The following is a 17414-nucleotide window of genomic DNA, read 5'->3' on the forward strand; positions in this document are numbered from 1 at the left end:
CTGGAGAGCATTTCACTTGACAATTTTAAAAATGATTTAAAAGCCGGCTAAGTGTGTGAATCTCATCCTGACTACAGTGAATCAGTCTGCGGATGAATCCCTCTCCAGCTGTCATGGAAGGAAGGAACGAGATGGGAAAGTCTCTTTTGCCTGAGGTCTTGCCAAAGAGGCTGGTTTAGGTGACATGCTATTAGATTCGCACGATACAAAACCGGGTGGACACCTTGGCCATTTATTTAACCAAGCTCTAGTATATTAAGGATGCGTCGTGATGGTCAACTAATCGTCCATCTATCGACGAGTCAATTAGCAATGCTTTTTCTTCCTGATTTTTTATTTGTTTTGTTATTTTTAGCAGCTGTGCTTTAATAAGCATGTTGACAACCTGCTGTGCTTTACATAATACACAACAAGCTTTCTCTAAAGAGCTGCCCCTTAAAAACATACATTTTCAGCCATACCCTATTAGTTGACTAATTGTTCAGGCAGCCCGCCAACTAGTCGATTTTGGAAACATGTGGTTACGTACACGCTTTAGAGTACAAACAATATGTATTACATCTCTGTCCATGTGAACACACCGCCCAATGTGAAACTGCAGAACTGGACACCACCGCATAAAGAAGGCGTCTTTCCAGTAGTAGAGATCCACTTCCTGTTCCCATCACAGCCCGCACCAATTTGCTAATACTCTCCCATTCTACACCACTTTCCATCTATGCCTGCCAATGTATGACACCCTCTCACCGATCTCTGCTTGCTTTTTTTTTCAACTGACTTTCCTGAGCTTGTTTTATCTACCTGAGGCTTTCTCTCTACTACCACCCCCTCCCGTGTTTCCCTATCCCTCTCTGATCGAGCTCGTTCTCCCCCAGATGGCGCAGGTTGGTGCTTGCACACATAACAATTGCAGAGGAGCTTCTAGCACTTACAGTAAATGAAGATCCGGCAGCAGCCCACTGAGATGCATTAGATTAGGTAATTGAGATATGAGTGATGGCGCAGTCCGGCCCCTGCCGCAGAGGTCTTGGAAATAAGCATTTGCTGCATCCGGCGTATTACAGCCTCAGATTACGTACAGCCCTGATAGAATAATGTCAGACGACACAAGGGGCTAAAATTGAACTGTCACAAACTGTCAAATACACAATAATGTGCTTGGCAAACCAGAGTCATTTGCCACTCTAAATGAGTATGGACTGGCGAGTGGCTGGTGGACCGCCTTTAGACCACAGCCGCTCCGAGCGCTGTTCTGCTGAGGCTGCATATGGCCGAGTGCACTTGGGGAAAATGTAACACGCATTTCATGCGTTCAATTTGAGAGGCTAAAGATTTGGGGATTCGTGAGGGGAAACATCATTTGTTTCAACACTGACATTATGTGCCTGAATGTGCCAAACAAGCATGCTACGACGGTCACCTGCGTGTGGATTAATGGTTTTAATTCCAAGGACTGGCAGGGCGTATCCGATGAATGTCCGTATATCCATTCATGCCCTGCAAGCTGTGAAGGTAAATTGATTTAAGCTTTGGCATCTCCTTTAAGTATGTGCAGTAAACTACTTGGCTTCCTCCCAGCATGTTTGTCCATCACATAATGATAAACAAATAAAAACATGAATATGTAATAGGCTTGTGGCTGCTTATGAATATTCACACCTTGGCTTAATAGTGAGTTTAGCTCTCACGTGAACATTACAAAACCAACTATATTATCCCTAAACGTATAATTAACCTGTAAATCGTCCGAGCATATGATAAAACCCCTCTTTAGAGCAGTTGTTTCCTCTTAGTATTGAAGACAGAGATATCATCACTTTAAATAACCCACAAATCAATACCTCCGCTTTAGCATGGGCTCACCAACTTCTACTGGCAGCACTTCATTTAGGTAATGGCCTAAAGAGCCAGTGGGAAAAAGAGAGAGGACTGACATAGCACCCCCACACGCCACACAGCAGAGTGCACTTAAAGCACAGCAGACTAAATCAGGGCCAATTAGTGTGTCTGTGGTCCACAGCAGCTGGGCTAAGTCTGGGGGCAGAGGTGCTCAGGGACGGAGCTTAAAGATTGTGGCAGTCTTGAGGCGGGCCTCTCCTGAATGAGATGTGGGCTGGGGGAGGGAGAAGGAGAGTGATAGAAAGAGGACGGCGGTAGAACACACTGCGCTCTTTTCCGGTAACCCCGCCCAACTTCAATCACGGCTTGAGCTGAAGGCAGAGCGAGGAGTTAACGGAGAAAAATATTAATGGCGATTGACGCAGGCGTTGTCGTGTCGAACTCTGTGCGTTTCTGGAAACCTTGTTGGGCTGTAGCAAATCGTTCATCATATCATGACTTTCTATTAGGTGATATGTGCTGGTTCCTATTGGTTTCATTGTTAAAGGTATAGCAAAATAACAATTCTGTCATCATTTAGTTACCCACATTTTTATCAATACCTGTATATGACTCTTTCTTTCGTGGAACACAAATGAAGATATTTTGAGGAAAGTCGTTGTGGTTTCCATACAATGGAAGTCAATGTTGTCCGCTGACCAACATTGTTCAAAATATCTTCTTTTTTGCTCTGCAGAAGAAAGAAAGTCATACATGTTTGAAATGACAAAGGTGAGTAAAAGATGAAAGAATTTTCATTTTCGGGTGAACTGTTCCTTTCAATAAAAGCTAGAGACTAAATCCAGACTAGACCAAATTATTGATGAGAGTATCACTTCTCTTACACCCATCCAATACCTAGCAACAAGCAAATCTTGTCGGAAATTACATCAAACACCATTCCTCAATCAGTTTCTCAGCAACGTCATATGTGTCTTTTGACAAAATGATTTTGCTCCCCCACATTTGTCTTTTGAAGGCATCTTGTCAGAAGCCATTAGATGCTCTCATGATGTGTGAGGTGAAACCTGAAGGACAGAGCAGATGGAGCGGGAGGTTAAGAACGTGCCGAGGAGAGCGTAGCAAAGGTTCAGGACAACGGTCTTCAGCATCCATAGCGGGACAATGATTGTGAGCAATCTGTGTGCACTTTTCATCCCGCTGTTGTCCTGAGCTGAGGCTATCATGCATAAGCACTGCACCACAAACAAACTGCAGCCGAGGCGCCTCCGCCGCTCCTGATCGCCTCCACTGTTTCAACCTGCAAATTCCTTGTTTTAAAGTGAGAAGCGCTCCATTCTGTCAATGTCACCGCGGATATCCCTATATACAATGCAATTGAAGATAAGCCTAATCTTGCACACCCACACGGCATCTTCATTTTTTTCCTATCAAAGCCGACAGTATGTACAAACCAGAGGATTAGCCACAGACTTCTATCCTTTAGAATAAACTCAAGCGCAGTCCATACAAAGTAAACCCAGCAAGGACACAAATATTGTACATTCAACATATATTTTCTAAAAACATACCACGATGGTATGGGCAGAAAACAACAACGTACAGTTTTTTATTTCTACTGAATCTAAAATGCAAAAAAGGGCTGCATGAAAATAGCAATGTATGCATTTGTTTTGAAATTCACTTAGTGGGGTGAAATTCTTCAATTGTTCATTCTATGCTACGCTTTTGCGTGACAAAACCAAGGCACAGACATGCTCTCTAATTTGAATAAGATTAGATATACGAGGTATTAGAGAATCCCGGTTGCATAAATATAGGGTTCATAACATCTGTGCTCGGCTGTGGATGTCATTTGAGCGCTTACAAATTCAAAGTAAATGGATTATGGAGTCCTTCTTTACAACATACAGACAAACAAAACAGGAGAAATTCCATGATAGTCTTTATGAGGTAATTTCCGCTATGTCAAACACGATTAAAGATGCTCTGTAGATGTAAAAAAAGCATTCAATGCAGGTGTGAAGCTTTTGTGTTTGAAGAAAAGCCCACACATACATTTAAAAAAAGCTTTTGCAGAACACAAACAAACAACACAAAAATATGTTTCTATTATGATGCAGTCAACCGGGTCTGACTTTTTTGTGTTTTGCTAATATGCTAATTTCAGATTAGAATTTATTTTCATCACATCTGCTAAAGGCCTTAATTCTGCTCTCTATTTTAATACTTGGCTTTAAGGCTTGTAATTGTAAGATTTGCATTTTTTTTGCGCCCATTATAAATAAATCCATGCAACACACGTTCTGACTGCCAAGCTGGCATCACTTTCTATTTAATCTTGTGAAACAGTCGCTTTATCTCCTTGTTCAACCTGGGGTTTATCTTTTGTTGTGGCACGGTACTATTGATGCGGAAATGTTTACAAAGCAATATACTTGCCCTGTTTAGCTAAAGCGAGAGTTCAAGGTATTAATATGATCATTTTATCACTCCCAGCATGCATCACTCACAGCCATTCACTTAATAACAGCGACTGTTTTCTTTAATGGCTCCCTTGCCCGGGACAAGGTTTCTTTATAAGTATGCAGTAATAAGGAGGTTGCGTTTATTCGTATCGCCAGGAGAGCACAGACCATTTTGTTTTGTTTTTTCTTTAGTCGTCGCAGAACTATCGACCGTGATATTCTCCTTCAACTCCCTGTGGGGTTGATAGCAAAGCCCCCGTTTCTTTGGCATGTGCTCCATTATCATTTCAATAAGAGCATGACACCGGCACACGGCGGAAAGCTACGTTTCTATTTCCATTCCGCAACCGATACGGAACGGCGTCTACCCGGTGTGAGGTTTCTCCAACTCCCCCCTCACCCTGCCGCGAGCGGAAAAGCCACGTTAGCAACAACCGTAATGTGCGCCGCGTGGCTCCGGCGGCACAAGACAAGCTTAGACTATAACCAGTTACATAATCGCCACAATAAACACTTTCCAATTGTGCTCAACGCACAGCACTTAACTCCTACTGACGATAACAGACTACGCTGTAAACCCCTTGCCAGCTTCCAAGGGAAATAAAAGAAGGAACAATCTAACACTATACTTCCTTCTCACACTTAAGGGTCATGTATTTTCCAAACGATGAAACATATAATCACTGCGGCCCAGAGATATTTAGCAACAGACATAAACAGTTTGAACAGTCTCTGTCTTTGTTAAGTCATGGGGAATAATCAGATATGTGCTTTTTTCTTTTCCTTTTATAGAAGCTTTGTTGAGTCATATTTTTGTTGAGCGTTGCTTTTTGTTAGTGTCTATTAAAGCATACACAGAAGTCTATTTGGGGAATAATTAATTATTTTTAGCAGCCTTGAAAAGTTTCGTTTCCAGAAAGGTGTTGGTTTTGGAGCCACGTTCAAAAATAAGTGTCAAATGATATTAAATATGAATTGTGACTAATCCTTTATATATGAGCACAAACGCTGTTTGAATATGACTTGAAAACAAACAAAAATAAAAAACAGCATAACTTTGATTATATATTCTCTTTTCTAATTCCTGTCAAGAGGAGATGCATTTGAAATGCGAGGACTGGCAAAAATCTGCATGATGTATTCAGCATCTAATGAGCGGAGGGGTGAACAGTAGGCACCGGGCATACGCAGTGCCCTGTGAAATCCCTTCTCCTGCACACTATGATTTTTCACCCTCATGTATCTCTGCTCTTCCTCTATTCAGTCAAGCCCACAGGATTTACCAATCGAAAGCTCTGACGACTTGAGAAAAAGGCCTGGCCACCTCCAGAAGGGCTTCCTGCTTTAAGATGCCCCGGCTCCACGCGCTGCCAGGGCTCAGGCACACCTCAACTGAGGCGTATCCATCTATGTGCCTTGTAGGTGCTGTGGAGATAACCAATTTTTCAAAGCACAACCAGAACTTGCATAATGCCTCGTGCACCCACGTTATGACTCACTAAATTACATAAACAGAATGTGGGGTATTCTCTCTCTCTCTTCCTCGCATGCTCTTTTTGCAATTTTTTTGCCATTGTTATTTCTTCCAAAATCATTTACGACGGAACAAAGCTGCTGAAAACAATGTAATCAGGGCATAAAAGACATGACAGCTTATGTAAAAGATCATATTTTCTGTAGGATGATAGGGGGAGAGGATGTACACTACAATGGGTGAGATTAAACCACACACAAATTGTAAATAAAATAGGAATTTTCCACTTTGTTCATTTTATCTCAAAATAACAATCTTTATTTACAACAGATACATGTTTTACAAGATTACAAGATACATGTTTTAAATAGAAAATCTATTGCTTTAAAATCAGCATGTACACCCTTAACCCCTCCCACGTAATATCCCAGCCAATCAGCCAATCAAAACACAGCCATGTGGCAGTTATAAATGACACAATAGATGTCACATTTTCTCTTGTTTATTCCGATTTCACACATTTAATTGAATGCATTTGAGACACGATGTGCCACACCATCAAAACACAACCATGTGACTGGTGTTGAGTGATATGTTGGAAGCGCATTTCAAATCGTTTACAATCCGATTCCACACAAACGTACACGCGCACGTGTACTGAACGTCAGTTTACAAATTCGCACAAAGGTAAAGTTACTTCGTGACGTAAATGACGTTGAGTTCAATTGCTAGTTGTTATTGCTCTCATAAGTAATTTCCAAAACATAATGTCATTACAACCATTATCATTTCTGCAGCCCGACAGAGTCATCAATATTCTAACAAAGCTTAAGAGAGGAAGAGAGAATATCAACAAAACAAACTATAATTTCCTGCTATTTCAATTACCCATCATTAGCTTGCATTGCCATTGAAAATCAAATTCTCTCACACACATCCCCATTAGCTGTGATAAAAGCATGCCTGGTGTTTAACAACAAAGCATCTCGCGGCTGTGTTCCCCTGACTGATCGCACTATGAGATCCAGGCGTTCTTTAACATTAGCACACCCAAATGCAGAGATGCAACCACACGCGCGCGCACACACAAACAGCGCGGACCGGCACGCTCAACCAGGAGTCCTCAGCAGAAATTCCCTTTCCTTTGTAGGTCAGCTTTAGTTGCAGGCATACTCAGACCCAACGTTTCATTATACCTCCCCCCACACATTCCCATCCTCTGCCTTAGCCCCGGGTCTCACGACACTATATTGATTTTAATAGATACCAACTCACCCCTTTGCGATGCGAGAGCTCTTGTGTGGAAGAATAGCTACCAGGCAGTGTTAACAGTTGCTGCAAAGCTCCATAAAGCAACACTCATGCGCTCTCACATTGAAGGGAAAGAATCATTTCAAACAGCAAGGCAAGAAACAAAAAGCAGCGCGCAAGGGGTACGCACGCAGAGAAAGGAAAGAGGGAGAGGAGAGAGAGAGAGAGAGCGAGAGAGGGAGTGTGATGGGAAATTAATAATCCCAGAGACAAGTCCCCTCTGTGTTATTCATCAAGCTGCTTTCTCACAAGCTGCGGAGGAACCGAGATATGCAGATGGGAGGGGCCAGCGGCACACTCCATTGGCTCGCTCGCCTCATTCCTATACATTGCAGCCAATCCACTTTTTCCCCTTATTTTCCGCCGCCTCGCCTTGAGGTACAAATCTACAGTAGCTGTCTCACAGTTTCGTGAAGGAAGGAGAGGATGCAAGAAAACCGAGAAGCTAATAGAAGGGGGTGGGGGAAGTCGCTGGATGAGGAACACCGCTCAGGGGCTCAGAAACGCTGCTTGCAGTTAATGCACTGTTAACTTTATTCGAGCCGACTTCCCATTTGATCCTCTGCTGTGGGGTCACTCAATGGCGGGCAATTCTTCCCAAATTACACCGTAATGAAATTGCTGCCTATTTCCCAAACCTATAATGACAAAAAACACAAACAGTGAAATAATGCAGGTGATGCAGGCTGGCTGCCCTCGCTGTCAGACATTACAGGCAATTCCTTGCCTCCATTTTCCACGTTACAATGAATACATTTCACAGCTCACTTGCTCTAAAGTGTGGGTGGTACAGCATAACAACCTACACCATGTGAGATAATATCTAACACTTTCACCTCTCTCTCTTTTTCTCTGGCGTTGCGGTAAAGCGAAGCGAGTCTCCAAACCTCCACATCCAGCCAAGCTCATCAATTATTGAGGCTCCACATCGGCCCCACAAAATCTGATGCTTTAAATGTAGTTTTGTGTTACAGTCTGTGCAGGCGAAGAGCAGACGCAGGAGCTCATTTCTCAGACGAGCGCTCCCCGGCGAGACTACGTCGCGTCGCACGGTCTGCGGATTAAATTACGATTTCACACAACAACCTGGATGGATGTTTTGCAGACCTTGACTTGATGCATATTACTGTAAGGGTCGTTTTGGTTATTTAAAGGATGTAAATGAATTCATATACAGTATTAAATGAACTACTGACAAGTTAGTTTAGCTAACGGTTCACATTGGACGGTCATACACCAATTCAGTTGAACCGATGCATTGTTTCTTACGAGGATTACAATAAAGCAGGTAAATAAAAAAATGTAAGTAAGTATATAAGAAATAACGAATACTTAAGACAATTGAAAGTAAATGTTTCATTTGAAATTGAAAATCTAAAACTAAACGTATATACGGTATAAAAAACTAAATATTTTATTTAAAATATATATATATTTATTTATTTTTATATTTACCTACTTATTTATTTACGACTTAAATAAAAAAGTACTAAAATAAGAAATATATATAAATAATTGTAATTAATATTTTATTACCACTTTTTTGTTACCCTCATAAGAAACAAGGAATCGGCCACATATATATATATATATATATATATATATATTAGATTAAATCAGGTATTCATCTAAAAATGTAACATCTAGAAATAGACTTGACTAACTGACTACTTCGTAAACCATCCCATTGGTACAGGCCGCTTTACCCATGTTTCAATAAAGACCGGGACAACTCATTTTAATGGCTGTACGTGGCACGGTAATTTCACATTCTGGCAAAGGCTTCAGTCAGAAAAGCACAAAACTGCCACGGCAGGGGGTCTCTGAGCAGTCAGTTCGGCATGGCAAGGGGGCAGTCATGTCAAATCGCCGACTGAATGCGAGAGAGGAGAGGCCAATCCTGGCACATTTTAATCAGCTAATTAAGCACTTCAGTCAGCCCGGCAAAAGCTGCCACATTTTTCTTTGTTATCAAATTCATTATTGGAGGTTAATAAATGAAAATCCGGAAGAAAGGAGGAACAAGATGGAGCAGAAGCTACAGAGCGTGTGAGAGAGGTTGAGATGTGACATCTTTTTCTAACGTCTCAAGCCAGAATCTGATACTCTCTGAATGCAAACACAAACTGCTCGGCTGATCTGAGGGATAATGGGAATGTGGATGTGTATCAGCGGCATAACTGCGCCAAAGAAACAGACGGTAATTACTATTGCCCTCTCTCCCGTACAGCCAGCGCGCACACACAGGAAATGGGAAATGGGCTTGGGCGATAGCAAGCCACCTAGCCTCCTCACCTCATTCCCCACCAATTCAAACTAATCTACTTCTTGATTTCAGAGGGAAATCAACAAACATTCATTCCATTGAATCCTCGCCGATCTACGTGGGGAAGCGGGAGGGGGGAGCTGAGAGAGAAAGAGCGAGCGATGGGGGACCATTGAAAATGATTGTCTCATTCAGTCTCGGCGAAAGTGGAGGCCTTTATCCAAACCTGGCTTGAAGCTCATCCAGAACTTTCGATCACATTACAAATGCTCAGCGCTGTAGAGGACAAGAATAATCGCAGGTTAAATACGCCTTTATGTACACGGCGTACCCCCATAACAAGCAAAGCCAGACTGGCGCGGCCGTGTTTGGGTGGTTTGGGAATTGGCCACAATGCAATAAAACAAAAGTCTACATTCTGAATCCCATCAACATTCATAAACTGCTTCCACTTTATAGATTAAGAATCGTCCTCATAGCCGGAATGGGAACAGACCGTCCATACATGTTTTTTCATACATTTCAGCTCGAGATGATGGCTGAGGTTTCTCTTCTCTGCGCATAGGCTGTTTTTCATCTCAGTGGGCTTACGGAGATCCCATTGCTTTTATTTTACGTCTTAAATTCTGTGATAGAATTAAGGATAAGACCAGCTGGGTACTACATCAATAGAAAATCAATTATATTGTCAAAACATAGATGTATGACCTGCGATTTTCATCTGCGGTGAAAAGTATCTGAAAAAACGAAATAAAAAATGGTTTATGTTTGTAGTTTAATCAAAATTTTCGATCTGATCTTGAAAAGCTGTTTATCCGGTTTCATGACATTCATATTTGTGACAACCATATCAAGTAATTCAGTGACAAACAAAATAAGCAATGACCAGCGCTCGGCTCATACATTTTAAGCACCTTCCCAGAGGAAATCGACACCTAACATCATTCTCAGCGAGGCGAAATTCAACAGACCACTGGTCTGAACAGACTGCCGATTTTACACGGACAAAATGGCAGACGTGCACACAAACAAACAGGATTTCTTCGCCTCCCAAAGGACGTGGTCTTCAGATAAAGCGTCATCCCATGCCAAAGCTTACCCGTTTTAATTGCACTGATTAAACAAACATATTGTGAAATCCCCGCCGCCTCATCGAGTTCAGTCTCGAGAGCATCTCGGAAGCCGCATCCGCCGGGGTGAAGGGCCGCTCGAGTCCTCGTTTAAATAATTTCAGGGTGAAGATGTGACCTCAAGCACCTGAAGTACACTTTCAATCTACTGTGGCGAGCTCTGCACAAACAATATCTGCCTCCCAGGATTAATCTCCACTCCCAATCACAAGGGTCTCCTGTTGCGGCTCTTTTCGAGGCCTAGGGTCACCATCAACCCCAGACGTTCTCTGTAGACTCAAGCTCAAATTGTGCCACATTCACCTGTGTTGCTCCCCAACCCCCTCGGCTGTGGTTTGTTGCAGAAGTGCCTGAAATGCTCTCAAATGACAGCATTTGGGAGTGTTTTTCCCTCTTTTATCTGCTCACTGTTGGAGCTGTAATTGACTTTATGCTCCGCTCCCGATATCTTTGACACAGCTGATGCGAACTCTCAGTGGAAGCAAGAGATATGTCATACAATCCAATCTCCAACTCCGCTCAGATCACAGTCACCATTTAATTAAAACCAGCAATGAACACTTTATTTAATGGCACGGCCCCTCCTCCTCCCCATTACGCCCACCCCTGACTCCTCACACCTCACGGAGCATTACAACGCTCATTGCTGAAGACAATACACTTCCATTCAGACCTACCTCACCGTAACCCTTTGAATCCTGCTTAGACAGATATGCTATGATATGTTTGGTTTATTATTTTGTGTTCTCGCCTAATATTTTAATAATTTTTAAGCAGAAAATATCTTCAGATAATACCAAAGACCTTGTGAACGTAATGAAAATGAACAATTATGACCATAAAGGTTCATGTCTGTAATGTTTTAAGGCATTTTTTATGCTAGTGTACTTAATAAATATCTGTTGAGACACTTCTTTTGATTATATAATTTTACATTTCGTCGCTGTCCTTCTGAAACCTTAGATTTCTAAATTTGCCGTTTTTCAGGAAATGGAAAAAACACTGCATGTTTTAAATGATTAAATAATGTGTTGTCAAAGTTGACAAGCACTTCTTAATACTTTTTATTTGTTAGAAATTTGCAAAACCAAGTGAAAAATATAAATTATGACTAATAACAATGATTTATGGGAGGAAAAAAATCATAAAAAATGGAGATACAAGGTTTCAGAAGGACAGCAGCGATATTCATTCGTACAATATTTCACTTAAGAGAAACTTAACGAAGAAAGAACACCCCAAAATACTGATGACTCATCCTGCACTACAGATTTTTATCCAATGAAATGATGAATAAAAATGACACTCCCCCAAATAAGACCTGCAACAGGCCAGAAAATAGGTAATTACAGTTAACGCTTTTAATGTAGCTTAGCAATTTAAAAAGACGTAAACAAGCCCTTCAATGTTTCAACAGAAAATACATCAACAAAGGGAAAAAACTAGTCAAGCCCATACCATGCAGCCTTTAAGGAAAACATCCACAATAAAATATACCATAAAAAGTAGTAATTTCAAGATGCAGACTAAAAACAACTTCTAAAACATTTCATCTCAGCAGGATCATAATATAATCTGCAGTAACACTGGGGTACACAGGCATTCTCAACAGCACAATGCTAGAAAATCACAAATGCACACATACACAAAGCACACACGCACATTCTCCACTGACCTTCACTACTTTATATCACGAGAGCCAATTTTGTTCAAATTAGCTTGACGAAAATCAATAAAAATGGGTGTATCGTTGGGGTCTCGCAGTTCTACCTGCTGGGCCATACAGTAATGTGCAAGCAAGGGATAATATCTGTTTCTATGGCAGGAAGATTATCCCTTAGTGAATCTGTCACTTCCCATTTCGGTTAACACACTGTTGAGTGGGTTTCATCCCACATAGAGAAAAACAGCCCAGCTGAATACAAAGCAAACGGTGGCCCTCAAAGCCACACTGGGTCCGAAAGAGCCGAATTCTGAGGGACCCGATTCACGGCAATAAAAGACATGGGCTGTTTCGCCCCCGGACACGATCTGAGAATGTGGGTTAATGTGTTTTATAAACAAATGGCTTTTATATAGTGGAAAGTGTAAGAAAAAACACAATGGCACTCCGGGTCTCTTGCTTTTGTGTCAAAGAGGCGATGGGGGTTAACTGGCTTTTGAGCAATGAGAGCACTTTGGTACATGTCATTTTGAAGGGGTTGCAGTTCACTCAAAATCTATCATCTAAGGCCATTCTTTCTGAGGATGTGGATCAGCACACAGAAGATTTGATTTGACAGGGTCAGCAGGTCGTGCCTAGAGACATTAATAAACTCGCCAACTCCCAGAGACTCCTGATTCACTTGACCCAACCGCTGCACTGCTGATCCCAACAAACCTACCAACAAAATGAAAGTTCAACAAATATTGAGTATACAGAGTTACATTTTTGCCGATGTGCTGAGTCATTTAAAGCCTTTTAGGTCTTACCCTTGAATTGTGTTCATGATAAAAAATATTTAAATAATAGTTTGCTCGGGAACTTGTTTGCTGTGATGAGATTGACTATGATAACAGGCTAAAACAATAAATAAATAAAATATATTATATTATTTAAATAAAAATAAAATATTAAAAATATATATAAATAGTAATGTTTATATAAACATATAAAAAATATATAATATTGTCACGGTTCAGTCTGTTCCCATGCCTGTTTCGCCTGTGTTTTCCCCAAGGACTCAAATTCCCATCATCCTCTGCACTCCCTTACCTGTCTCTCATCAGTCATTACCCTCGTCATCAGGACAGTATATATACTCTGTTCTCTCTTTCATTGTCTTGTCTACTGTTTATGTTGTTTTGCTGTTGTTTACCTTTGGCTGATATGTCCTCTTGTTTATTAAACTTTGTAATTATTATTATTTAGGAAATCTCTGTGTCCCGTGACAACTATATAATGAGAAGTGCCTGACAAATACAAATAACAATCACTTTGTGTGAGCGTGCATTATTTACATTTTATAAAAATATAAGCATCTAGATATTATAATACATAAAGATGGGACATTATCAGTGGGGGGGGTGAGATCAGGGCACAACCCAGGCTGAACTCGAACTGCTTGTTTAATACTTTGTATATGGCATTTATCTGCCCACAGACTTATTTAAAAAAAAAACAGAATACAATAAATGAAACCTTATCAATATGACTCATTTGAGTGATTGCTAAGCAAGTCTCATTTCAAAGTCGTGACACAAAATTGCACACCCTGGGATTCAGGTAATACATGCCTGCTGGCCATTCATTTCCATAATAGGCCAGATCTTCTAACAGCCAAGATTAGTACACACACGCCTTTATAAAAACAACACAAGGAAACATGAGAGCCGTGTTGGGAAACACTATAACAAACCGTTTTGTTATTCATACAGTATATATATATGAGCCGCTTTAATTAAGGAAAGCGTGAAAGAGATATATGATGGAAAAAGAGCAAAGGAGAGAAAACAGATTACGTGATGCACTCTGGGACTTTCGTCTTCCAAGCAACAGCAATATGACCAAAGGGATCACTTCAACCCACTTCTATCAGTCGACCGTGAAGCTGGGCTTCCAATAAAAAGAGTCGAGATTTGCTGCTGTTAGACGTTTCGTCTGTGCCAGGAAACACAGTCCTTCTGCATAGCAGCCTGATGCGTGCTAATGAACAGTGCAGACGTGGTGTCTGCAATTAAGACGCCTCATTCAGAATTTTCAGAAGGACGACCCATGGGAGCATTACATCAGGCCAGGCATTTCAAGTTCTTTTCCTGGAAAAAGCTACAGGCTGAATAAAAATGTGCAGAATAAATGGAAGGCTGATCGCATTGTGCCACATTGTTAGATGCGATACAAAGCACTTTGCATGTGCGTTCCTACAGTGTGCTCTGTGAACGCCAAGGCCAAGGGTTTGATTCCCAGAGAACACGTAAGCCGATAACATGTTTTCCTTGAATGTACTGTACGGTCTTGGAAAATGCAACATTTCAAATAAATTACTGTATTTCACTGCTTGCTTGATCTTTTAAAACGATATAAGAGAAATATAAAAAATAAAAAAACATATGCTCCATCTCTTGCACCGCAAACAATGCACTTTGGCAGCATCTGCTGGGGTTCTGAAATATTACACACACAGACTGAACAGAACACAGACCTGCTCGCTTCAGAAGGCACGTTTTGGCACGACATCGGTCCACACGCACAAAACCAAGCTCGTGTATCTCATCTACAGCGTGTGATAATTGAATAATAATCGAATTTGCATTTTCAGACAGCTCCGGCAACCGGCACAGATTTCGACTTTACAGATAATGACAATTATCTCGATTTACTTTAATGTTTTAATTTCGAGCAGGCACTATTATGTGGGAACAGATAGGGTGAGCAATGATTAAAAATAGCAACTTGTGTTGGTTTTGGGGCTTTGAAATGACTTGTCCTATCAGAGAGAATGCACATGGGAAGCGTCCCTCTCCATTGCTTTAATTCCCCGGTGTTTAGCATATTGTATGCCCATGGCTGGTAAATTAGTCACATCTGGAATAGCCTAATTAACAGATAGGAGCTTAACCTACTTATCAGAGCAAGCCACTTGGATTTTTTTGGAGGGGGCAGACAGTGAGGACGGAGGCAAGAAAGAGTGATTAGAAGGAGTGACTGAATTGGCGCTCACTAGGTTCCCAATTTGCTGATGATGGTGTTGTTTTTTAAGTGAGTGACCCCCCCCTTATGCTTCACACTGAGTCATTTCCCAGCTAAAAGCGCACAGATGATGTCAAGGTGTCAAGAAGTGTGGCTGACAGCCCACTATTACTAAACCAGGGTCAGCGTAAAAAAACAATACATCGCTCTCAAACCCTCCATTACAGAAATGGAAAAATTCTGTCAGCCCTGAATTTAATGTTATTTGCAAATGATACAGTACTTAACCGCCCTCATCTGCCATCTCTCCACCTCTCTCTCGTATTTTCTCCTTCCTCTCAACCACAATTAAAGGTAAATAGGCAATAAAGGAACTGCTTTAAGTATTAATGCGGGAGAAAAGCGGCAGAGTTTCCCCGTTTTTATGGCATAATGGTAAACATTTTGTACTGCACAGTTTGAACTCAAGTAATCTAATAGCCGTTACATTATAATGGACACAGTATCACGTTATTGATGCACAGGACGAATGCAATTTTTCATTTAATGCGTGAGAGTACAGAGAGTACCGAAAAACAGCACACCTATGCTTCTCTGCCTGTGTAATAAAAAAGGAAGAAAATAAAATCATTCATGCCCCTTATGACAGTGTTACATTTTTAAAACCTTCCATAAATGCCTAACCTTTCAGATTCCCTCTAATTAATCATTGGCAACCATTTAAGCATCACGGAAAGGAACGGACCCACGTCGTAAATTACAAATACACCGATAAGACCAGGATGGCGCTTCCAATCCCTTTTGTGCGCATCCGCCCTTAAAAAACATTTCCGTAGCTAACAGCCAAGCATATTAGAAAATAAAATACAATTCTGCCACCTGACACTTCAATTTAGCCCCGCTCCAACTGCTGAAGCCATCAGCCCGTTGGCCCGCCTGCCTGGCATGATGGAGAATCCCCCAAATATCACTTTACTGATCTGAGCCACGCGCATAATGCTCATGCACTCTCCCCCCACTGCATTACCGGCACACACGCTCGCTCTCTCTCTCCGCAGTGCGTTCCGCTCACACACACAATCTCATTTTAATTGACTGCATTGTCTGGGCCAAGGCTGCGGGGAGCTCCTCCACCCGCCCCCATCCACCCTGCCGCTTTGAGGAGTATTTACAATCCGATAATCTTCAAGCTCCTCACAACGTCTATTATGTCGAGAAGAACGGACACAGAGAAATCGGCCTCTTTAACAGGACGGCACGTTTCAATCGCCGGCCCTGCGAATTGGTGTTCCTGTGTGAGGGGCCCTGCAAACACCATAAAGTAGATCATTTTACAAAAGAGAAATTTACCCACAAGTCCTTGCGGGTGAACTACTGAATCTAAGGTCATGCACAAGCAGAAGGCTGCACACCTGCCGTTCATCTTGACTTGTTCTCTCTGTCTCTGCTGAAGTATGGAGCGGGCATACCAATCTCCCAGCGTCGCCATCCTTCACCACATCAAATGATCATTTAGCACGGCCCCCTCTCCGTGATTGATTGACTCAGCCCACGCCTAAATCACCCTCATAAAACTGGTATTGTGACAATGCTGGGAGTGTGACAGGTTAAGGAATCGCATTGATTCACAACTGCAGCCCTGCGGCACGACTGAGGCACGTCATCAGCGAGGGCGAACCGCCGCAAAGAGACACCGCTTGGATGCCGCTGTTGATTTTCAATACGCCAAGAACAAGAGAATATGCTAAAATTGGCGCTTTCAAAGTTGATTCTGGAATTGAGCTTGAAGTGTCACTAACAGGTTTAAGAGAGGTCTCAGAAGAGCTCCGCTAAAAGAACTTTAATGCTTCTAGGACTGCCTCTGACCTCCATTTTCTCTCCTCGAATGTAGCGTGGTGCCATTCAGAGGAAGCTCATTCAGGACACGCTTTTAAAACGCGTCCTCGCGGACTCGTATATGTCAACATTGCTCTTCCACTAAAGGAAAGGTTCCCTGACATAAGAGAGCCTGGGGGTACATCCTAGCCAAAAAGTCGGCCGTTTTCGCTGCATCATGGGAAATAACAACGAGAATTAAACCGTCATGAGGAAATGCTGTTTGTTGTGGGTTTTCTACAGCGGTGGCATGTACCGTGTCAGTCCTCGCAAATCGACAGCAAACTCCAGACAAATCACAGCCAGCCAAAGCAATATATGAGACTTCAGCCCCCCGAATAAGACTGCTGAAATCAGCAGCTTCACAGGGTCAATCCTCCCA

The 17414-nt window shown here is 41.9% G+C and overlaps 1 protein-coding gene across 9 annotated transcripts in view; it reads right to left on the reverse strand.

The window, feature by feature from the left end:
- The window catches only part of rbfox1 (RNA binding fox-1 homolog 1), a 200720-nt gene that overhangs the window by 51861 nt on the left and 131445 nt on the right, over positions 1-17414 (reverse strand). Inside the window, exon 1 of one of the 9 annotated variants that reach the window (XM_079456769.1) lies at positions 7057-7337. The exons of 7 other annotated variants lie outside the window; for them this stretch is intronic. The gene's annotated coding sequence lies outside the window, so the exon portion shown is untranslated. Of the gene's footprint in view, positions 1-7056; positions 7338-17414 lie in introns of those variants that run through there. One more of the 9 variants, XM_079456775.1, reaches the window with a different exon arrangement.

The sequence above is a fragment of the Barbatula barbatula genome, assembly GCF_947034865.1.
Source record: "Barbatula barbatula genome assembly, chromosome: 5".
Lineage (NCBI taxonomy): Eukaryota > Metazoa > Chordata > Actinopteri > Cypriniformes > Nemacheilidae > Barbatula > Barbatula barbatula.